This window comes from Oncorhynchus gorbuscha, linkage group LG04, assembly GCF_021184085.1.
Source record: "Oncorhynchus gorbuscha isolate QuinsamMale2020 ecotype Even-year linkage group LG04, OgorEven_v1.0, whole genome shotgun sequence".
In the NCBI taxonomy this organism is placed as follows: domain Eukaryota; kingdom Metazoa; phylum Chordata; class Actinopteri; order Salmoniformes; family Salmonidae; genus Oncorhynchus; species Oncorhynchus gorbuscha.
In genome coordinates this window covers 44,569,286-44,594,663 of record NC_060176.1, presented here as the reverse complement: position 1 = coordinate 44,594,663, position 25,378 = coordinate 44,569,286, and the positions used below count along the sequence as shown (strand labels likewise).

Here is a 25,378-nt window from a genome sequence, read left to right as displayed (position 1 = left end):
TAAAAACTTATTTCGGGGAACCTTTATTTTATTTTCTTTTTTTACAGATGTAGGACAATTCAGTAATCGGGTTAAGTTAATCCATCCCTTCAACAGTATATTTGAATGCTAAACGAAGGCTTAGTTCAGCGCTGAGGCTTTGAAATTCTCAAATCTACCGGATTAGAAGACTTTCAAGAAACGATGACAAAAAGACAATTTGAGAGCAGCACAAACGTATCCTTAATGTGGAGTTGATTGTTGAAATTAAAAACTGATTAAAAAAAAACACTGAAACCCTGAGAAAAATGACGGAAAACCCCTAGAGGCATAAGCACACTGTCATTGGCAGGCTGATTTCTCCGGCAGCACATAAATACCCTCTACGTGGGGTAGCAATGTGTGGATTGTCTTTCATGTCTTGCAGTCAGTTCGAAGGTGGCCAGAGCTTTAGAATGTTGGAGATAGGATCTATGGAGAGAGAAGTGTGTGAAGTTTACCATGCTCCCTGGAGAGCTAGAGAGTGGAAACTAGAATTGCTGCTATCCCATGGGATCTCCTATGCTTTGCCCATATGTATCTAAGAATGCAGCTTGGAGAACAGGCTGTCCATTGAACTCAGCTACTATGACTCACTCGGTACAGCAGTAAGTACCACTGTGGCTAGTCCTCACTCATAGGGACAGACCGCATGAATTCAGAGGCTTGAATGGATGCGAGCCTGCAATGCAAAAAATATTCTTAAGAGCAATGACTTTCTAAAGTCTTTCTAAACCACCCAGTAACCAGACTCTTACAGCATCTACATAAGCTAGCATTTATAATGCCACAGAACTGTATGGCTGTGTAAGCATCTCTTACATCCAGATGCACACGAAGGATGGCATTTTTAAGGCGGTTTGAGCTCCATTTGATGAGGTTTAATCAGACATCTGAACAACGTTGTTTTAGCTCGCTTGGAGGGGGGGGGTGGATCAGTGAAGAACAGGCGAGGAGAAGTTTCCAGAGATCTGGTTTGTTATCCCAAAGACAGATGTTTTACACAGATCCTGTCATTTATCACAGCCCAGAGTATCACCACCAAAGACCTCCATCACAAGTGTCCCCTCATCATACCTATTGAACACTATTGGAGCTGAAAACGGTCCGAATTGGTTACACTGCCATATGTTAGATGAATAAGAGGGCATTTGAGGCACAAGCCCTTTAAATCTCTGTCTCCTGGGAGACAGGGGATCAGGATTACCAGGCTTTGAATGTTCACTGAATGAATGGAAGCCCTTTTTTACATTTTCTCCAGACAACCGCCGAGTAACATGCGGTTGTCTACTCTACTCTGAGAGAGAGAGAGAGAGAGAGAGAGAGAGAGAGAGAGAGAGAGAGAGAGAGAGGGCTGTACTGGATAAATGATAGTCAGATTAGAATAAAAAAAACAACAGACCAACATTTTGACTGCATATGTAGTGTATGGACAACATTTTGACTGCATATGTAGTGTATGGACTTGAATGGACTTGAATGTATGCCTGGTAGGTTGGGTCCCAAATGGCATCCTATTCCCTATATAGTGCACCTCTTTTGACCAGGGCTCTGGTCAAAACTAGTGCAAGATATAAGGCATGGGGTGCCATTTGGGACGCTAGCCCAGGCTATTCTGAGCATGTGGGATCCTCCTCTAAGAGCCACTCCTTCTGTCTTTAATCAGGCTCCTGGTCTAGAGTTATGTTCATGTCGGGTCCCTGAGAGGAAATGTGAGGATGAAGGCCTCCCCTGAGCCACTCTTGCACTTCCTCCAGGACCTTTCCTTGGAGTTTGACGGGTGAAGTCTTTTTTGTTTTCCCGCTCTAGCAGGTAGAAAGTTAATGAGAAAACCATCTGAGGAACCAACAGAGACAAAGAAAGAGGGGACAGAGAGAGAGGAAGGGAGAGAGACAGGGGGGGGGGCAAAGGTGAAAGAGAAAGACTATGTGGTCTTGAAATATTGTCAAGAGGCAGTGACAGAAGAAAGGTTTTGGTCATAGGGCATCTCCAATAACTCAAAAGAGATTGACTTTAGTCAAAAAAATAGGAAACAATCACATCTTACCACTTCGTGCCTTCGTTTATGTGTTGGGCAGTTGGAACCAGGTCAGAGAGCCATGAAAATCAAGATCGAAAGTGCAGCTCCCAAACAGTTATACCAGATTTTATGGAGGTACATCAGAAGCAGATGTACCCCGTTGTTGAGCGAGAAGGCACACATTCATGGAGCTATTTGGGCCAAATGCAGGTGCCATTTTTGACAGGTAATCTAGACACCGATAGGTTTGTTGCACAGAATTGGGTGCTCTTGTCTAAAACGTTACGTTTCATGTATCTGCTTCCAGAGATCCATTTCAGAGTTAATTCGCTGTAGCTTCCATTGACTTTACTATTCTCCCTAATTATCCGGCTACTGAACTCAACTCATCAGTTCTGTTACCAATTAACATACTGTAGCGTAAATGATCTTTTTGACATATTTAGGTCACTAATGATATCATCTATGCTGGTCTTTGTTCTCTGTCATAATGCATTATTTGTGTTATGTTAATTATTTCAAACAATGAACTCTCAACAATGAACTCTCATTCAATGGATGTTTATTTCTCTCCCAGGGCCAGCACTGGGCATAAGCGACATAGGTGGTCACCTAGGGGTGTCTCAACTTATTGTTGAGCATTTGTTGTGACGTACAGTCAGGGTAGGCAGGGTTGGCCAGTGCTTACGTTGTGATAATTGCATTTTAAAAAGCTGTTATAAAACATAAAATATATATATTTTCTTTCATTCTTTATGGCCTCCCGAGTGCCTACATCACAGTGCTAGTGGAGTCACTACAGACCCGGGTTCGATCCAGGGCCGCATCACAACCGGTCGTGATCGGGAGTCCCACAGGATGGCGCACAATCGGTCCAGCGTAGTCCAGGTTAGGGGAGGGTCAGGCCGGGGGAGGGGAGGGGGGGCTTTACTTGGCTCATCACGCTTTAGTGACTCCTTGTGGTGGGCCGGGCACATGCAAGCTGACCTTGGTCATCAGGTAATTGTTTTTTTCCTCTGACACATTGGCTTCCGGGTTAAGCGGTGGGTGGGTGTTAAGAATTCCATTTTGGCGGGTCATGTTTCAGAGGACGCATGACTTTACCTTCACCTCCCGAGCCCATTGGGGAGTTTACTGTTAATGGACAGGGTCAGCATCATCCTTGCTGCTTTTCCTAGCTGACATTAGTTTAGCGGATTTCCTATTTTGCTCATGAATATTGCCAAACATGTGTGGGTGAGCTCTGCACAATTGGCGCGTGCATCTTATAAACTGAATGAAGCCAGCTAGCAAAAACAACATGGGCACTTCAAAAATGGGCACTTCAAGTACTTGGTATAATTCAGTGAGGGAGACCAACACCTGTGCTTCCTGACCTTCATCAGAGGAAGGGACAGAAAATAATGTGATAGTTTAAACAGAAGTGGTATGAATGAAAAATAATAGCTGACATAATAGCTGACTGCCTGGCTACCAGTAGTTGCCTGTACTGTTTTCTCCTGCCTTCTCTTCTCAACCGGGGACAACATTTGTGTAGAAGGCGGCTACTGCAACCTCAGCATTGCACATCCAACACCAGATCACCCTAACAACTTTTTGTAACACACGGATGGATCTGGCATTAAATGAGCAGCAAAAATAAGTGACCAACCACTGGGCACACAAGGTGTATCAACGTTCAACGTAATTTGTCAGCATGTTGTGACCTGGAATCAAAGTGGAAAATACATTTGACTTGAAAAAAGTAATCAACCAGTATAATTTCGACCGGCATTGTAAACATTGAAGTTAGGATAAAAGTTGTTACAGCCATCTAATTTCAAAACAATCAGAACTATGTAGACATTGAAATTGCGTTGAAAATTCCACATATAAAAGTAACAACTATTTTAGATCCTAAACGTGTCATGTAACAATTTCAAAGATTTGACTGAGGTCCAGTTCAAATAAGGAAATCAGTCAATTGAAATGTATTCATTAGGCACTAATCTATGGATTTCACATGACTGGGAACATAGATGCCTTAAAAAAAAAGGTAGGGGCGGTGATTAGAAAGCCAGTCAGTATCTGGTGCCTCATGTAGCACTTCTTCACATAGAGTTGATCAGGCTGTTGATTGTGGCCTGTAGAATGGTGTTCTACTCCTCTTCAATGGCTGTGTGAAGTTGCTAGATATTGGTGGAAACTAGAACACGCTGTCGTACACGTAGATCCAGAGCATCCCAAACATGCTCAATGGGTGACACGTCTGGGTGAGTATGCAGGCCATGGAAGAACTGCGTCCGTGCGTTATCATGCTGAAACATGAGATGATGGAGGGGGATGAATGGCATGATCTCGTCATGGTATCTGTGCATTCAAATGGCCATTGATTAAATGCAAAATGATTAAATGATTGTTATCCGTAGCTCATGCCTGCTCATACCATATCACCATAACATGCCACCGTCAATATGGGGCACTCTGTTCACAAGGCTGACATCAGCAAACCGCTCGCCCACACAACACCATGCACGCTGCCATCTGCTAGGTACAGTTGAAACCGGGATTCTTCGGTGAAGAGCACACGTCTCCAGCGTGCCAGTGGCCATCTAAGTTGAGTATTTGCCTACTGAAGTTGGTTACGATGTCGAACTGCAATCAGGTCAAGATCCTGGTGAGGATGACGAGCACGCAGATGAGCTTCTTCTGTGACGGTTTCTGTAGACAGTTTGTGTAGAAATTCTTCAATTGTGCAAACCCACAAGCCGGATGTGTGAGGTTGGTTGGACGTACTGCCAAATTCTCTAAAACAACGTTTGGATGCACCTTATCGTAGTGAAATTAACATTACATTTTTTGGCAACAGCTCTGGTGGACATTCCTGCAGGCAGCATGCCAATTACACACTCCCTCAACACTTGAGACATTTGTGGCATTGTGTTGTGTGACAAAACCTGGCCTTTCGTTGTCCCCAGCACAAGGTGCACCTGTATAATGATCATTCTGTTTAATCAGCTTCTTGATATGACGCATCAGTCAGGTGGATGGATTATCTTGGCAAATGAGAAATGCTCACTAACACTAAGAGGGATGTATTTTTTATCCCTTTTTCATGGTATCCAGTTGGTAGTTACAGTCTTGTCCCATCGCTGCAACTCCCGTATGGACTCGGGAGAGGCGAAGGTCGAAAGTCGTGTGACCTCCAAAACACGACCCCGCACTTCTTCTTTGACACAATGCTCACTTAAAACCAGAAGCACCAATGTGTCGGAGGAAACGCTCATCACAAGAGTCACTAGAACACGATCGGACAAGGACATCCCGGCCAGCCAAACTCCCCTAAACCTGACAAAGCTGGGCCAATTGTGCACCGCCTCATGAGTCTCCCAGTCACAGCCAGCTCAAGAAACATGGGACCAACACTTTACATGTGGTGTTTTTTTTTTTTTTTTTTTTGTAAGTCGCTCTGGATAAGAGCGTCTGCTAAATGACTTAAATGTAAATGTAAATGTAATGTGTTTCTATTTGTGTTCAGTGTATGTGGTGGTGGTTGAAGTATTGTTGACATTTTTATTTGATTAGATACGTTGTATTTGACCTTTTTTCAAGTTTGATAGTAAAATGGTATGTTTGAATAAATGTAATTGTTTCAATGTCATGCCATCAACCTAAATAAAGAAGTATATTGAAATAGAATGTGAAGCCACTGTCCAACTGGTATATAAGGGGTAAGGCATTTCAGTGAGATGGGTCTACCATCCACATACCTACCTCTAAGTTTCCTGCACGTCAACGCGTTTAGACATTGATCAGCTTCCATACTCATTTGCGTAGACTACCTTAAATAACATTGAATAGTTGAAAGTAACTAACTTTTCTTATACAAGCTGTATGTGAAAGTACATTCGGAGTGAGGATGAATTCATGTAGGCTACATTGACATCTGAATTGCACAAAGGACACCATCATTTAAACATGGAGCTAGGTATACTATCATTCATCCATGGTTGATTGGATCTTTGGAAGTTTCGAAGTAATTATCATTAGTCCTGTAAATAGGGTGCTAAATTCATGATATTAATAATAAACTTTGAACTTTGGATATTGTATTTTATTAGTTGTATGTACAGGATACACATGGTATACATCATCAAACTAAATGCTTATTTGAAGGTTCTTTCTCGACAATGCAACAACAATAAGAAATAAGAAAATATATGAATACGAACATAAAGTAAATTGATCAGTAGAATAGAATAAACATTTTAGCATAAGTATAATACAGGAAGTCCAATAGTCCAATAATTACATGTGTTTTGGGGAAGTGGGGATTGGTGGGCAAGTTAAAAAAATAAATAATAATAAGAGTTTGGTAGCAACAGTTGTGATGTGTGTGTGTGTAGCATTAATGTATATACAGTATGTGTGGATGTGTACCTGAGTGACTAGTGACGTGTGCTAGGGTATGGAGAGTCAGTTCAGATGTCCAGGTGTTTCTAGATAGAAACGGTCTCTGAGACTGTTGGTATCAGACCACATGCTCCGATATAGTGGCTGGGGTGCGTGGGGTACTGCAGGCCTTCGACAGGCATCTTCGTCAGGCATCGTTTGGAGTAGATGTACTGGATGGGTGGGAGCACGATCCCAGTGATGTACTGGGCCATCTTCATCACCCGCCGGAGGAGCAATTCCCGTACCAAGCTGTGATGCAACCAGTGATGCAACCAGCTCTTGATGGTGCAGTGATAGTATTTTGAGAGGACCCGGGGTGGAAGGCCAAATTTCTTCAGCCGCCTTAGGAAGTAGAGTTGCTGTTGCACCCTCTTGACAAGAGTGGTGGTGTTGTTGGTCCGTGTTAAGTCCTCGGTGATGTAGACGCTGAGGAACTTAAACTGCTGACACTCAAACTGCAGGTCCGTTGACGTGGATAGGGGCATGTTTACTCCTCTGCTTCCTGAAGTCAACGATCAACTCCTTTGTTTTGGTGATGTTGAGGGAGAGATTGTTGTCCTTGCACCACAATGCCAGTTCACTTACCTACTCCCTATAGGCCTACAACCGTAGTGTCGTCAGCAAACTTGATGATGGCATTGGTAACGTGCAAAGCCATGCAGTCGTGGGTGAACAGGGAGTATAGCATAGGGCTGAGGACAGACCCCTGGGGGACTCCTATGTTAAGAGTCGGTGTGGAGGAGGTGTTGTTGCCAATCCTCACATCCTGTGGTCCGCCAGTCAGAAAGTCCAGGTGCGTATTCATTTAGCTGATTCTGTTGCAAAATGTTTCTTAAAAGAAAGCAAACAGAACGAAACAGTGAGGGACCTACCTGAATTTGTCCAATAGAAACTCAAGTTTTAGTTGGAAAATGTTCCATTTTGTTACTGTTTGGACTAATGATTACACCACTGGATCTAGTTGCAGAGGGTGCTGTCCAGTCCCAGGGCTCTGAGCTTGGAGGGAACAATAGTGTTGAATGCTGAACTGAATGCTGATCTCTGTGATGTTGCATCAAGGAAGCGTTTTTGGGATTTGAGGATGTGAGCGATGACAAACGAGCTGTGCCTTTGGCGGATCATTTAATAGGAGTGTTGGGGAAGTAAAACTGCGTCATCCTTGGCCCTCATTTCAATTGAGACGGAGAGACTTTTTAAACTAAAATGGAATAAAGAAGACTTCCACAACACTGTCACTGAGAGGTTCCCCCTGATGGATTTCCTTTACAAGTAGGAAAAGTAGGCCTAAATGCATTTTGTTTGCTGCATTACTGCCAAAATTAGGTTATTTTTTTATCCCCCCTATGCAATGGTGGAATAATACCCAATTGTCATACTTGAGTGAAAGTCACCCAGTAAAATACTACTTGAGTAAAAGTCTCATAGTATTTGGTTTAAAATATACTTAAGTATGAAAGTACATGTAATTGCTAAAAAATACTTCAAAAGTGCAAGTATAAATCCTTTCAAATTCCTTATATTAAGCAAACCAGACGGCACTATTTTCTAGTTTATTTATTTACAGATTGTCAGGGGCACACAAATTAAGCATGTGTGTTTAGTGAGTCTGACATATCAGAGGCAGTAAGGATGACCAGGGATGTTATCTTGAATTCAACCATTTTCCTGTCCTGCTAAGCATTCAAAATGTAACAAGTACTTTTTGGTGACAGGGAAAATAAATGGACTAAAATGTATATTAATTCATTCCTTTAGGAATGTAGTGAAGTAAAAGTAAAAGTTGTCAAAAACATCAATAGTAAAGTACAGGTACCCCCAAAAAACTCCTTAAGTAGACCTTTAAAGTATTTTTACTTAAGTACTTTACACCACTGCCGCTATGTAATCAAAGTTGATCTTCACTGCAAAAAAAGATGAGTGCATTACTTCAGTCTACTTTTGACTACCTAGTCAATATTTCGACAACGTTAAAATACATGTCTTCAATGTTTCTACGATTCGAAATAGCAAAGAAAATGTGTAAACTGCACATTCACTTACCTTCCCGATCACACAGTGAGCTCCTATGTAGCTATTATCACTTCATCCATGTGTAAATCAATTCATACCCTGGCTTGTCTGGCTTTTGAGCTTCCCACCCATTGTCTTACGCTACAGTATGCTTTTTGCTATATTATGTCACTTTTTTCCTATCTCCCTTCCCTCCATGACATGGCATAGGCATAGCTCAGTACTACAGCAGTACACTTGTGGTGGAATATAATGCAGGACTTTACAGCCAACTCACAAATCCCCAAAGGGATTTACTTTCCCTCAACAGCCAGCCAGTCTCGGAAGGGGGACTTGAAGAGTGAGAAGGCAAAGTCCAGGCACAGCTGCTCTCTTCGCTCTTGAAGTGTTTGCAGTACTTATGTATGTAGTGCATCTGTCTATCTCACTGCACCATGGATAATATGGCAAGCACAGTTTCTCAGCAGATTAGATTGAACGATGACAATAACAGTAGCTGTAGATAAGGTCATGTAAAGTCATGTATCTTGTCATGTATCTTGGAGGGTTGGTGGCCACTGAGGACATCAGGCGGGTCAAGGGAATTTCAGAGCATCAGAGCATGGCAGAGCATGGCAGAACCCCTACATCCTGGTGAACAGGAGCAGAGTGGAAGAGGAGGAGACAGAGGCACAGAAGTATGCAGAAAGAAAACACACAGGTTACAAGTAGATTATGGGCGCATTCAGCAGGACCCAACGTTTTGGAACGTTCAGATAGAAATATATTATGTAAGAACAAACATTTTTAGTTTTTTAACTAGACAAGTCAGTCAAGAACAAATTCTTATTTTCAATGAAGGCCTAGGAACAGCAGGTTAACTGCCTGTTCAGGGGCAGAACAACAGATTTGTACCTTGTCAGCTCAGGGGTTTGAACTTTCAACCTTCTGGTTACTAGTCCAACTAGTCTAACCACTAGGCTACCCTGCCACCCCAAACATACCTCTCTGACATGTAGAAAATCCTAGTCCTTAGGCATTAGCACACTCACATACTCTGGGCTACAGTAGCTCCCTCTTACCCTCTGATAGGCCAGGTAAAATTGTCACCATATTTCTTACACCTATCCAACCCGCTCAAGTCTACAAGTGCATAGGGTGTAAGTCTAGGGGTTTGATTCGGGAGCCAGGGATAGGCTCTTTCTCAATTTGTCTTTCTTTGATTCCTCACCTCATCTCTCTTCACTTCCTTCTCAAAACGGATTGGAGGAGAATATCTGGAGGAGAGGATGCAAAGGAAGAAAAAGAGCCACATAATCACACAATTACTAACGTCTGTCACACAACTATCATGCTGCAGGAGAATGAGGAAAGACTCCTGTGCACATGTGCAGATGCTTACCAGTGTCTGTATGGCTGCTGACAAGTGCAGCCATATGCTCTGCTTCCACTTTGCAACATCTCACACTACTGCTTGAGGTCACGCCATATCACTGAGTCTCTGTTTAAGTATACGCTTTCCTGATATGCCACACCTAGTCGGATGGATGGATTATCTTGACTAAGGAGAAATGCTCACTAACAGGGATGTAAACAACATTTGAGAGAAATAAGCTTTTTGTGCATATGGAACATTTCTGGGATCTTTTATTTAAGGTTAGTGTATTTTTAAATGCCTTCAATAGAACAAAAACGTGTTCTACTGAACATGCCATAACAATAAAGGCATCTTAAACTAAATATACAGTATGAAGAGTGCCTTGGTCTTCTTTGCTTTTTGAGTAAATCTGTGTTGAGTTTAAAATGGTTATTCGCTCGCCTCTTCCTTGCAAACTTTGCTCAAGATGTCATTTCATCTTGATATACACTCACCGACCAGTTTATTTAGGTTTACCCATCAACTACTAGGTCAGACCCCCCTTTGCCTTCAGAACAGCCTGAACTCTTCAGGGCATTTTTACATGGTATTGGAAACGTTCCACAGGGATGTTGGTCCATACTGCTGCGATGGCATCACGCAGTTCTTGCAGATTGGATGGCGGTGCATTCATGCTGCGAACAGCACGTTCCATCTCGTCCCAAAGATGCTCTATTGGGTTGAGGTTTGGGGACTGCGCAGGACGGTCAAGTAGACTGAACTCACTGTCATGTTCCAGGCAATGTTTTTCCACTCCTCAATTGTGCAGTGTTGGTGATTGCGTGCCGACTGGAGACACTTATTCTTGCTTTTAGCTGTTAGGAGTAGAACCCGGTGTGATCTTCTGATACAATAGCCCATCCGTGACAAGAATAGAGGAATTGTGCATTCTGAGATGCCGTTATGCACACCACTGTTGGAAGCCAATCCAGGCTGAATCACATCGTGATTTGGAGTCTCATAGGGCGGTGCACAATTGGCCCAGTGTTGCCCGGGTTTGGCCGAGGTAGGCAGTCATTAGGCAGGGTAGCCTAGTGGTTTGAGCGTTGGTCTAGTAACCGGAAGGTTGCAAGTTCAAAACCCTGAGCTGACAAGGTACAAATCTGTCGTTCTACCCCTGAACAGGCAGTTAACCCACTGTTCCTAGGCCGTCATTGAAAATAAGAATTTGTTCTTAACTGACTTGCCTAGTTAAATAAAGGTAAAATATAAAATTGTAAATAAGAATTTGTTCTTAACTGACTTGCCTAGTTAAATAAATAAAAATGTTTTAAAACTGTTGTACTCTACAGGTTATTAGTCTCTTTGTAGCCTGCCTGTTAGCTTGCACGATTATTGCCATTCTCCTTCGACCTCTCTCATCAACCAACAAGCTTTTGTTTTTGCCTGCAGGGCTGCCGCTGACTGGATATTTTTGGTTTGTCGCACCATTCTCTGTAAACCCTAGACACTGTCATGCGTAAAAAGCCAGAGAGAGACAGAGAATTACTGAATCTGGCGTGCCTGGCACTGACGATCATACCACGCTCGAAGTCGCTTAGGTCACTCATTTTGCCCATTTTAATGTTCAATCGAACAGCAACTGAAAGCCTCGATGCCTGTCTGCCTGCTTCATATAGCAAGCCACGGCCACGTGAGTCACTGTCTGTAGGAGCGATCCATGTTGATTGTCAAGTCTGAAAAATAAGCTCAGTAGTATTCTAACCCTGCTCTAGACCAAGATTTTGTATTTAACTTTATAACACTAACCCTTATGATGGAAAATGTTATGTTTGTGCTTTTTTCATAACCAATTTCTGTGTTATAAGTTTGTGCTTTTCTAATAACCAATTTCTGTGTTCATGAAAGTGACTGATTGAACGTTCCTGGGAGGAATCATCACTATCAGTAGAGCAATTTGGCAGTATGGCCAAAACTTTGTTTTGAGAACAAAAGGGATATTTCAGTTTCAAGGTCTCGGCTTGGAGAGAAGAAGCCACGTGAGGTATTGGTCGGTCACATGCATGAACCAAACATTACTGATGAATAAATGATGAATGATGAATAAGCTAAATAATGCAAATATTACTTGTCTGTGTAAGCAGTATATAAGAGAAGTAACGGGACTGCCCCGGTTTAGCTCACTTTAGACTGGTTCTTTATGCATCTAGATTGCATTCGGAAAGTATTCAGACCCCTTGACTTTTCTACATTTTGTTACGTTACAGCCTTATTCTAAAATGTATTAAATCATTTAAAAAAATCAATCTACACACAATGCCCCATAAAAAACAGAAACACGTTATTTACATAAGTATTCAGACCCTTTGCTATGAGACTCGTAATTGAGCTCAGGTGCATCCTATTTCAATTGATCATCCTTGAGATGTTTCTGCAACTTGATTGGAGTCCACCTTTGGTAAATTCAATTTATTGGACAATATTTGGAAAGGCTCACACATGTCTATATAAGGTCCCACAGTTGGCAGTTCATGTCAGAGCAAAAACCAAGCCATGAGGTCGAAGGAATTGTCTGTAGAGCGCCGACACAGAACTGTGTCAAGGCACAGATCTGGGGAAGGGTACCAAAAATGTCTGCAACATTGAAGGTCCCCAAGAACACAGTGGCCTCCATCATTCCTAAATGGAATAAGTTTGGAACCACCAAGACTCTTCCTTGATCTGGCCACCTGGCCTAACTGAGAAAATGAGGTGACCAAGAACCCAATGGTCATTCTGACAGAGCTCCAGAGCTCCTCTGTGGAGATGGGAGAACTTTCCAGAAGGACAACCATATCTGCAGCACTCCACCAATCAGGCCTTTATGGTAGAATGGCCAGATGGAAGCCACTCCTCAGTAAAAGGCACATGACAGCCCACTTGGAGTGAATGCCAAGCGTCATGTCTGGAGGTAACCTGGCACAATCCCTACAGTAAAGCATGGTAGTGGCAGCATCATGCTGTGGGGATGTTTTTCAGCGGCAGGGACTGGGAGACTCGTCAGGATTGAGAAAAAGGACTGGAACCTGATCAAACATCTCTAGAGGGATCTGAAAATAGCTGTGCAGAATGGCTCCTCTTCCAACCTGACAGAGCTTGAGAGGATCTGCAGAGAAGAATGAATAAAGGTGTGCCAAGCTTGTAGAGTCACAGAAGGTAGTGAGTAAAGTAGTGAGTAAAGTAGTGAGTAAAGTAGTGAGTAAAGTAGTGAGTAAAGTAGTGAGTAAAGGGTTTGAATGCTTATGTAGGTTTTTATTTTTAATACATTTGCAAATACAAAAATAAAAACATGTTTTTGCTTTGTCATTATTGGGTATTATGTGTGGATTGAAAAAAACAACAACCATTTAATCCATTTTAGAATAAGGTTGTAACTGTCACACCGGATCAGTTTCATCACCTGTCCTCGTTATTGTCTCCACCCCCTTCAGGTGTCGCTTGTTTTCCCCAGTGTATTTATCCCTGTGTTTCCTGTATCTCTGTGCCTGTTCGTCTTGTATGTTCCAAGTCAACCAGTAGTTTTCCCCGTACTCCTGCCTTTGCTATTCTCTTTTTTCTAGTCCTCCCAGTTTTGACCCTTGCCTGTTCTGGACTCTGTACCCGCCTGCCAGACTGTTCTGCCGGCCTTGACCACGAGCCTTTCTGGACTCTGTACTCGCCTGCCAGACCATTCTGCCAGCCTTGACCTCAAGCCTTTCTGTCACTCTGTACCTCCTTGACCTTTTGCCTGTCCACGACCATTCTCTTCTCATTAATGAGGGGAAAAAACATTTTATTACATTTTAGAATAAGGCTGTAACGTAACAAAATGTGAAAAAAGTCAAGGGGTCTGAATACTTTCCAAATGCACTGTACCTTGGTTTGTAGAGACGTCATGAAGACCTGAGTGGTTGAAACGCTGTCACCACTAAATCACATGATGGGAGCATACAGTAGATCGCAATGTGCTGAGTCTCTTTTCACCATTTATGTGGGTTGTGTCCTAAATGGTCATCTTTTCCCTGGGTCATTCCTTTTGCGTCCCCTTGTTGTTTTAAGTAGGAATTGTGCACGATTATTGAATTTTTAAAAGCCTATTATATTACATGATGTGCCCTTTAATATAGACCAGATCACCTTTGACAGTGATCACAGCTGTGAGTCTTTCTGGGTAAGTCTCTAACAGCTTTGCAAACCCGGGGCCAGATTCACAAACCTTCTTAAGAAGAAATTTCTTCTTAACTGACATTTTTTCCTTAACTATAGACTTAAGAAGAAAGTTAATTAAATATAGCAAAGTTGCTATTTCTCATAAAGGTTATTGGAAATTCTCTTGTGCTATTTCTTATGTTTTTCCTTAAGCAAATAGTGGAATTTGATTCTTGAAAATTAAGTTCTTGGAAATGTTTGTAAATTCCAAGATAGCTAAACCCTTGTCTTAAACGTAGGGCAGTGGAGAGAAAAAGCTCATGAAAGTAAATTAACATGTTTAATTCACTCACAAACTTCATCTGAAAGTTTCAGTATTTATTATTTTAAACCCAAGATCATGTTTTAGAACAGCAATCTCAGTTGGAATTGTGCTAACATGATTGCCATTGCTAGCTAGATAGCAACAAATATCTTAAAACGTCTTAAGGGTCCAAATCTAACTGCCTGTAGCTCAGGTCCTGAAGCAAGGATATGCATATTCTTGATACCATTTGAAAGGAAACACTTTTAAGTTTGTGGAAATTAATGTAGGAGAATAACACATTTAGATCTGGTAAAAGATAACACAAAGAAATAAACATGTGTTTTTTATATTTTTTTGTACCATCATCCTTGAAATGCAAGAGAAAGGTCATAATGTATTATTCCAGCCCACTAGATGACAGCAGTGTAGGCAACCTTTTAGACTGATCCAATGAGCCATTGCCTTTATGTTCAAGATTTTGTATCAAGACTTCCCAAATGTGCCTAATTGGTTTATTAAGAAGATATGTAAAAAGTTATTTGAGGAGTTCATAAGAAAATCATTCAATCTTAATTAATTGTTGAAGAAGTTCACTTACGAATTATCTTATGAACTTCTTTTTTTTCTTAAGCAGCTTCTTAAGTTGTTGCATAAGAAGTGTTTTATAAATCGGGGTCCTGGATTGTACAATATTTGTCCATTATTATTTTAAATTCTTGAAGCTCTGTCAAATTGATTGTTGATCGTTGCTAGACAACCATTTTCAAGTCTTGCCATAGACTGTCAAGTAGATTTAAGTCAAAACTGGAACTCGTCTTCTTGATAAGCAACTCCAGTGTAGATTTGGCCTTGTGTTTTAGGTTATTGTCCTGCTGAAAGTTGAATTAATCTCCCAGTGTCTGGTGGAAAGCAGACTGAACCAGGTTTTCCTCTAGGATTTTGCCTGTGCTTAGCTACATTGCATTTATTTTTCATCCTGAAAAACTCCCCAGTCCTTAACGATTACAAACATACACATAACATGATGCAGCCACTACTATGCTTGAAAATATGGAGACTGGTACTCAGTAATGTGTTGTCTTGGATTTGCCCCAAACGTAATACTTTGTATTTAGGTTCGTTTTGTGGAGTAACTACAATGTTGTGTATCCATCTATCCATTAAACGTTGTAACTTTTTTTAAGGTCACCATTACCTCATGGTGAAATCCCTGAAAGGTTTTTGTAGTGACTGGGTGTTTTGATACACCATCAAAAGTGTAATTGTAACGGTTTTCTTCTGGTGAAAGAGAAGCGGACCAAAATGCAGCGTGGTTAGTTTTGTACATCTTTAATAAAGATGAAAATACAACAATATACAAAACAAGAAACGTGAAAAAACCAAAACAGTCCTATCTGGTGCCACAAACACACAGACAGGAACAATCACCCACAAAACCCAACACAAAACAGGCTACCTAAATATGGTTCCCAATCAGAGACAATGACTAACACCTGCCTCTGATTGAGAACCATATCAGGCCAAACATAGAAATAGACAAACCAGACACACAACATAGAATGCCCACCCAGCTCACGTCCTGACCAACACTAAAACAAGGAAAACACACAAGAACGATGGTCAGAACGTGACAGTAATTCATAACTTCACCATGCTTTTTTTTATCCATCTACCAATAGGTGCCCTTCTTTGCAAAGCATTGGAAAACCTCCCTGGTCTTTGTGGTTGAATCTGTGTTTGAAATTCACTGCTCGACTGAGGGACCTTACAGATAATTGTATGTGTGGGGTAGAGAGATGAGATGCTAAAATAATGTTAAACACTATTATTGAACAGAGTCCATGCAACATATGTGATTTGTTAAACACAGTTTTACTCCTGAACTTATTTAGGGGTTGAATACTTATTGACTCAAGACATTTCTGACAACATTTTTTGTATTAATTTCTAAAACCTTTGAAAAACATAATTCCACTTTGACATTACGTGGTTTTGTGTGTAGGCCAGTGACAACTAATGACAATGTAACCCCATTTTAAAATCAGGCTGTAACACAGCAAAATGTGGAAAAAGTCAAGGGGTGTGAATACTTTCTGAAGGCACTGTATATATTAGGTACCAGGGCCTAAATCTGTGCACTATATAAAGAATAGTATGAGGGTTGAAATACAACATAGCCCCTCAACTGTTGAAGGGCTTTTATTTCGTTACCGTCCCACACAGACAAGCCTGGAAACCTATGTATTACTGTGTTACCTATTGAGAGAGGTGCGTAACTTAGGAAGTGTTGCCCAGATGGATTAGTCATTCCATTTTTCTTTTCCTGCACCATTGACTTCATTGATTTAGTTGTATTTAGCCAAACATTCATTTGAGTTTGACTTATGTTTCCCATTAGAAACCATAATTTATCCAATGTTTATTACTTGATTTACTTTATTGAAATACAAAAGCATTTGAGTTCAATATGTTGTTATTACGGCATAGTACACCATCGATACTGATTTATTCCATGTTCTGGCATTCATAAATCTACTGGAAGGGCTTAGACATAAAACACAAATTAACATACACCCCTGTAGATCGAAGATATATGGGTGAATCAACACAAGACTGAGTGAAATATTACCTCACTGGAGTACGCGATTAAAAAGTAAATGACAGAGACTATAAATTCCTTATAAAACCATAAACATGGTCTATTGGAGGAGGGAATAATTAGATTGTATGTTAGGGTCTGCGAGATTTAGTCATAATTGGAATGATTGAGAGCAGACATAAATAATAGAAAACCACCATCAGAGGACATGTCACGTTCGTCATAAGGATCGGACCAAGGCACAGCGTGGTGTGCGTACATTCTCTTTTTTAATGAATGAACAAAAACAACAAACAACCAAACGAAACGTGAAGCTATACAAACTAGTGCTGACAGGCAACTAAACATAAACAAGATCCCACAACTAACAATGGTGAAATGGCTACCTAAATATGACCCCCCAATCAGAGACAACGATAAACAGCTGTCTCTGATTGGAAACCATGTCAGGCCAACATAGACATACAAAAACCCTAAATGACAAAAACCCTAGACATACAACAACTAGAGTACCCACCCTAGTCACATCCTGACCTAACCAAAATATATAGAAAAACAGAGATATCTAAGGTCAGGGCGTGACAGGACATCTGTTGTAAAACTGGTATTGAGATCTAAAAGAGGAAGTAGACAACGAGGAAAATGTGTGTTCACCGTTCACACTCAATATAAATCTCAATCTGTATTGTCATAGACTTGACTGCCCTCTGAAACACTCAGAGTAAAGGAAGACATATCAATGTCTCACTGTGAAACGTGATTGAATCACCCTCCTTTCATTTAATTCTAGAACAGCAAAGGGGGTTAATATCTGTGAATGAAAATGAAATTCCTGGTGGCAATAAAGTTAGCATTGCAGTGTCTATCATGGGCCACAAATGCCAATATTTCATTTCAACTCCCCATTCTTCTCACACATTCAATAAATGTTGTTCTCCCATTGGCTACAGGTAAACACGTTTGACTCAATCTAGTGGTCCTCATTCATTTTAATGAGTTTGAGAATCATGTCACTGCTGATTTCTCCATTCCAAATTGTTATCTCGTCCAACAATCAACAACGTATGTCAATGCTTTCTTTTCAATACAATTCTACTCCATCTGAAATGCAGTTAGTCTCTGTCACATGCATTGCAAGTGCACTTATTGCCACTGTATTGCTATTAAATCTTTTGATTGTTCTATCACATCTGACACTATATCTCTGTGTCCATTCTGAGTCCCTGGGATGCTTCCAATGCATATCCTGCAACCTCACAACCTCAAGAGCATGCAGTGGCTGGGTGTTCCCCTAGCAACCAAATATTGAATCTGTTGATGGATATGAAAGCATAAACTTCCCATTTGAGGAATGCTTTATGAGTTTTGGCTGGACACATTTGAACAAAGACAGAGACCTTGCTCTGAGCCGCTGGGAAAAATGGAACCCTTGGCGGCAATACAAGCTGGGCCTCTTCAGATAACAACCTCCCCATGGGACTCACCGATAGTGCTTTATTACAATACAGTGGGGCTCTTTTGAAGAAAATGCTGATGATATTCATTAAATAAAAATATATAAACGGATGGGATTGCGGGACAGATTGCGGCAATTTTAAAAGTAATATAAACATGGTGTAATTGTTGTTCATTCATAAAGAGGGGAAGGTGCATCAGATATTGCATTGAAAAAGTTAACAGTTCCTTAGCATGCAAACAAACAGTTTCTTTGTAGGATTGTGTACAGTTTTGTTTCTTAATATCGACTTTGGAAATCAGGGTCTGAAAGATGAAATGGTTTCTGTGATTTCGCAATAGATATTAATAATGGTGTACCCTATAGGCCCTGGTCAAAAGTAGTGCACTACATATGGAATAGGGTGCAATTTTGGACATATTGATTGACTGATTTAGTTATGGTGGGACTAGAGCTGTGCACAACATAAGCTAGCTGTGTTCTTTACCCACTAGTTCAATCATTCAACTTCTTTCTTCTCTGAGTGGGTTGGCAAACTGCTCAAACGTTCTTTCGCTAGAATTTAATGACTTGTAAAGGGCATGTAAGCTAACCAAGAAGTCACTGCATAACATATACAAGTATTTGTAACATAAACCTTGTAAGCTACTCTAGTCTATAGGGTGTTTTGAGCTAGTTTAGAGGAGATAAGCAGTGTCTGCATCCCAACTGGCAACCTATTTCCTATATAGAGCACTAATGTTACCCAGAGCTCTATGGGCACTGTTCAAAAGTAGTGCACTGGAAATATGGTGTCATTTGAGACACAGCCAATGAGTGGGTGTATCTGAAGGAGGAGGCGGGGCGGGTCAATCTTCACGCTCTGCAAACTCTGATGAACATTTCAGGAACCATAAAAGGGAGGCCTTATAATTAAATCATTATTTACCTGCCACATAAATTACACAACACTTTGACTGGGGCACTTTCTCATGCTTATACCACTCCAGAAACCATGAGGTAGCCTAAAGCCTGGTGGTAGCCTGGTGGTTTACACTGTATATTTCAACAAATGACCCTCAGCTGTGGTAGATAATAAGATTATACTGACATGACATCCAGTATACTGTACCTGAGATAACTAGCATGCAGCGCTATTGTGCCAAGACAACTCCTGTAGAGACAAATACATTTCCAATATAGATTACCCTCCCTGATATTGAGAACTATACAATACTACAGTGCATTCGGAAAGTATTCAGGGCCCTTGATTTGTCCCCACATTTTGTTACGTTACAGCCTTATTCTAAAATTGACAAAAAATTTATACATTCTTATCAATCTACACACAATACCCCATAATGACAAAGCAAGAACAGCTTTATATAAATGTTTGCAAATGTATTACAAATAAAAAACTGAAATAACTTATTAATTTGTATTCAGACCCTTTGCTGTGAGATTCAAAATTGAGATCAGGTGCATCCGGTTTCCATTGATCATCCTTGAGATGATTCTGCAACTTGATTGGGGTCCACCTATTGTAAATTTAATTGATTGGACATTATTTGGAAAGGCACACACCTGTCTATATAAGGCCCCACAGTTGACAGTTCATGTCAGAGCAAAAACCAAGCCATGAGGTCGAAGGAATTGTCTGTAGAGCTCCGACACAGGATTGTGTCAAGGCACAGATCTGGGGAAAGGTACCAAAAAATGTCTGCAGCATTGAAGGTCCCCAAGAACACAATGGACATTCTTAAATAGAAGAAGATTGGACCCATCAAGACTCTTCTTAGAGCTGGCCGCCCGGCCAAACTGAGCAATCGGTGGAGAAGGGCCTTGGTCAGGGAGGTGACCAAGAACACAATGGTCACTCTGGTAGAGCTCCTGAGTTCCTCTGTGGAGATGGGAGAATCTTCCAGAAGGACAGCCATCTTTGCAGCACTCCACCAATCAGGCCTTTATGGTAGAGTGGCCAGACGGAAGCCACTCCTCAGTAAAAGGCACATGACAGCCCGCTTGGAGTTTGCCTAAAGGGACCTAAAGACTCTCAAACCATGATAGACAAGATTCTCTGGTCTGATGAAACCAAAATTGAACTCTTTGGCATGAATTCCATGCTTGGTGGTGGCCATATCATGCTGTGGGTATGTTTTTCAGCTGCAGGGACTGAGAGACATGAACGGAGGATCAAGGGAAACATGAACGGAGCAAAGTACAGAGAGATCCTTGATGAAAACTTGCTCCAGAGCTCTCAGGACCTCAGACTGGGGTGAAGGTTCACCTTCCAACAGGACAATGACCCTAAGCAAACAGGCAAGACAACGCAGGAGTGGCTTTGGGACAAGTCTCTGAATGTCCCTCACTAGCCCAGCCAGACCCCGGACTTGAACCCGATCAAACATCTCTGTAGAGACCTGAAAATAGCTGTGCAGCGACTCTCCCCGTCCAACCTGGCAGAGTTTGAAGAATGGGAGTAGCTCCCCAAATCCAGGTCTGCCATGCTTGTAGCGTCATACCTAAGAAGACTCGAGGCTGTAATCGCTGCCAAAGGTGCTTCAACAAAGTACTGAGTAAGGTTCTAAATACTTATGTAAATATTATATTTCAGTTATTTTTTTATAAATGTGCAAAAATGTATAAAAACCCGTTTTTGCTTTGTTATTATGGTGTATCAATGCCCGCAATCTCACACAAATGATCAAGGAACCTACCAGGCACAACCCTAAATCCGTAAACACGGGCACCCTCATATATATCATCCTGACCAACCTGCCCTTCTAAATACACATCTGCTGTCTTCATACAGGATCTCAGCGATCACTGCCTCATTGCCTGTCTGTAATGGGTCCGAGGTCAAACAACCACCTCTCATCAATGTCAAACGCTCCCTAAAACACTTCAGCGAGCAGGCCTTTCTAATCGACCTGGCTCACGTATCCTGGAAGGATATTGACCTCATTCCGTCAGTAGAGGATGCTTGGTTATTCTTTAAAAGTGCTTTCCTCACCATTTTAAATAAGCATGCCCCATTCATAAAGAAAAAAAAACTAAGAACATATATAGCCCCTGGTTCACTCCAGACTTGACTGCCCTTGACCAGTATAAAAACATCCTGTGGCGTACTGTATTAGCATCAAATAGCCCCAGTGATATGCAACTTTTCAGGGAAGTTAGGAACCAATATACACAGGCAGTTAGGAAAGCAAAGACTAGCTTTTTCAAACATACATTTGCATCCTGTAGTACAAACTCCAAAAAGTTCTGGGACACTGTAAAGTCCATGGAGAATAAGCACTGGAGCTAGGAAACACTGTCACCACTGATAGATCCAGATAGCTGATGTTCTAAAAGAGCTACGAAATCTGGACCCTACATATCACGTGGGCTCGACAATCTGTACCCTCTCTTTCTAAAATTACCCGCCGCAATTGTTGCAACCCCTATTACTAGCCTGTTCAACCTCTATTTCGTATTGTCTTGAGATCCCCAAAGATTGGAAAGCTGCCGTGGTCATACCCCTCTTCAAAGGGGGAGACACTCTAGACCCAAACTGTTACAGATCTATATCTATCATAACCTGCATTTCTAAAGACTTTGAAAGCCAAGTTAACAAACCGATCACCAACCATTTTGAATCCCACCATACCTTCTCCGCTATGCAATCTGGTTTCCGAGCTGGTCATGGGTGCACCTCAGCCACGCTCAAAGGCCTTGGTTTTTCAAATGACTGCCTCGCCTGGTTCACCAACTACTTCTCAGATAGAGTTCACTGTGTAAAATCAGAGGGTCTGTTGTCCGGACCTCTGGCAGTCTGTATGGGGGTACCACAAGGTTATATTCTCGGGCTGACTCTTTTCTCTGTATACATCAATGATATCACTCTTGCTGCTGGTTATTCTCTGATCCACCTCTACGCAGATGACACCATTCTGTATACTTCTGGTCCTTCTTTGGACTGTGTTAACAAACCTCCAGACGAGCTTCAATGCCATACAACAATGACTGGAATGAATTGTAAAAATCACTGAAGCTGGAGACTCATATCTCCCTCAGTAACTTTAAGCATCAGCTGTCAGAGCAGCTTCCCGACCATTGCACCTCTACACAGCCCATCTGTAAATAGCCCACCCAACTACCTCATCCTCATATTGTTATTTTTTTTGTTGCTCCTTTGCACCCCAGTATCTCTACTTGCACATTCATCGTCTGCACATCTATCACTCCAGTGTTTAATTGCTAAATTGTAATTATTTTGCCACTATGGCCTATTTATTGCCTTACCTCCCTAATCTTACTACATTTGTACACACAGTATATAGATCTTTCTATTGTGTTATTGACTGTACGTTTGTTTATCCCATGTGTAATGCTGCAAGGATATACCATGATATTACTATTACATCTAATTATTAATTTAATAAAACAACAAACATTTCAACGTAGTTTCTATGACATGCGTCCCATAAAAGTACTGGTAGCCTTCATGTGTGTAGATTTATTTTATGTTGGCCAATAAAAATGGCAAAGAGGCCACTGCATCGCAGTGCTAGCTGTGCCACCAGAGACTCTGGGTTCGAGCCCAGGCTCTGTCGCAGTCGGCCGCGACCGGGAGGTCCATGGGGCGACGCATAATTGGCCTAGCGTCATCCGGGTTAGGGAGGGTTTGGCCGGTAGGGATATCCTTGTCTCATCGCACACTAGCGACTCCTGTGGTGGACCGGGTGCAGTGCGCACTAACCAGGTCGCCAGGTGCACAGTGTTTCCTCTGACACATTGGTGCGGCTGGCTTCCGGGTTGGATGCGTGCTGTGTTAAGAAGCAGTGCGGCTTGGTTGGGTTGTGTTTCGGAGGACGCATGGTTTTCGACCTTTGTCTCTCCTGAGCCCGTACGGGAGTTGTAGCGATGAGACAAGATAGTAGCTACTAACAATTGGATACCACGAAATTGGGGAGAAAAAGGGGGTAAAAATTCTAAGTAAAAAAATGGCAAAGAGGCTTAATGTGTAGCAAGTGGAGTGTGAGTTCACTAATGAAATGCAAGATGGAATAAAATTCCGGAATTAAAAGGTAGGCTGTTGTTTTATCTGAATGGGGCTGGGGAGAAAGCGTAGCATGTAGCCTCAGTTAGCCAAGCTAGGTTCTCTAGGCTACTCCAGTCAAGACAGGTACTGTTATATAGGATGATAAATCATTTTGTGTCTGCTACAAGCTCGACTCCTCCACTGCTGCAGCAATAGAGCACTAGCCTCTCTCCCTTGCGCAGCAGTCCTCAAGTTAAAAACATAACTTTAAAAAACGTATATTTTGAATATCCAGATATCAGAGAAAAAATGTAGGATACTATTTGATTATTATTATAATACAATTATTTCAAACCCCAGTCCCTACTTCAGATAATCACAGATTATAAAGGGAAAACCAGCCACATCGTGGACACCAATGCCTTACTTCCAGACAAACGTTCTTCGCCCACTTGTATGAAAACAACACAGAACTACCATCGGGACCCTGCTGCTCATGAGGACTGCGGGCTCCTGTAGCCGACGTGATTCGAATTTTCAAGAGTGTTAACCCTCGTAAGGCTGCCGGCCTGGACGGCATACCAAGCAGCGTCCTCAGTGCATGCGCCCACCAGCAGGCTGGAGTATTTACGAACATATTCAACCTCTCCTTATCCCAGTTGGTTGTCCCCACTATCTTCAAGATGTCTGCCATTGTTTCTGTACCCAAGCAAGTTAACGTTATTGAACTAAATGGCAATCACCCCGTAGCACTCACCTCTGCCATCATGAAGTTCTTTAAGAGGCTAGACCAGGACCATATAACCTCCACCTTGCCCCGACACCTAGACCCACTACAATTTGCATACCACTCCAACAGTTCCACGGACGACACAATCGCCATTGCACTGCACACTGCCCTATTCCACCTGGGCAAAAATAATAACTACATGAGAATGCTGTTCATCGACCACAGCTCTGCTTTCAACACAATAGTGCCCTCCAAGTTTGTCACTAAGCTCAGGGCCCTGGGTATGAACTACTCCCTGTGCTACTGGGTCCTGCACTTCCTGATGGGCCGACTCCAGGTGGTGAGGGTAGACAACAACACCTCCGCCACGCTGACCCCCAACACGGGGGCCCCAAAGAGGTGTGTGCTCAGCCCCCTCCTGTACTCCCTGTTCACCCATGACTGCGTGGCTACGCACGACTCAGAGACTCTGAGACCAAAAAGTGAGTCAATTTTTTCAGAAAAAGGTCAATGGAACACGTCTTTGAACACATTTTACTTACAGTATATCGCAAAAAAAAATACTGGTCAGGTTCAGTTTCAGATTAAGATTTCCCGCTGTATAACTGGATAGATTGATATACTACAGTGCAACTGAGGACAGCACATCTGGTTGTAAATCTGGATAACCAAAACATTTTAATCATCTACTACACAGTAGTAAAGACACCAGCATGACATCTGTCATTCAGCTGAAGAGTAATGTAGGTCAGGCAGCTTGTTTATTCTTTCTCTCACAAACACACAGGCATTATTAAATACTGCAGCTTCCTGCAGTATAAGTCCAGTCATACGTACTAAGGACACCTCACCATGCCCTTCCCTGGGTAGGTGCGGCGCTGCTCCCAAGGTGGTGATAATGATGATGAATTTTGGCACACCAGGAAGTCTGTCCCGTGCCATACAGTAGGAACAGCGGAGATTGGATTAGCCGACTGTCAGTCAATCATGTGGGTGTTGATGTGAGCCCACCATGAAACATCCAAACAGATGGCTTGCCATTAAGTCTTTCAGAGTGCACCCCCACCCAGACCAGCCTGGCTGTGGACATGCACACTGGTTAAGATACAGTAAGCTCCTTAGTTTATGTCCATGCCTTTCAATAATGTGGTTCTCTATATCAACACATCACTATTATTATTTTGTATTGATTCACCAAAAACATTGTGAAGGCCCCCTCCAATGGGCCATGTCAATGCTATGATCTATACAATAGGTAAAACAGCTGATTTTGTTTGTAGATAATGAAAATGATTT

General features: G+C 41.9%; 1 pseudogene; it reads right to left on the bottom strand.

Moving 5' to 3' along the window:
- Positions 1–7,064: 7,064 nt before the first annotated feature.
- The window catches only part of LOC124032989, a 67,085-nt pseudogene continuing 48,771 nt past the window's right edge, over positions 7,065–25,378 (bottom strand).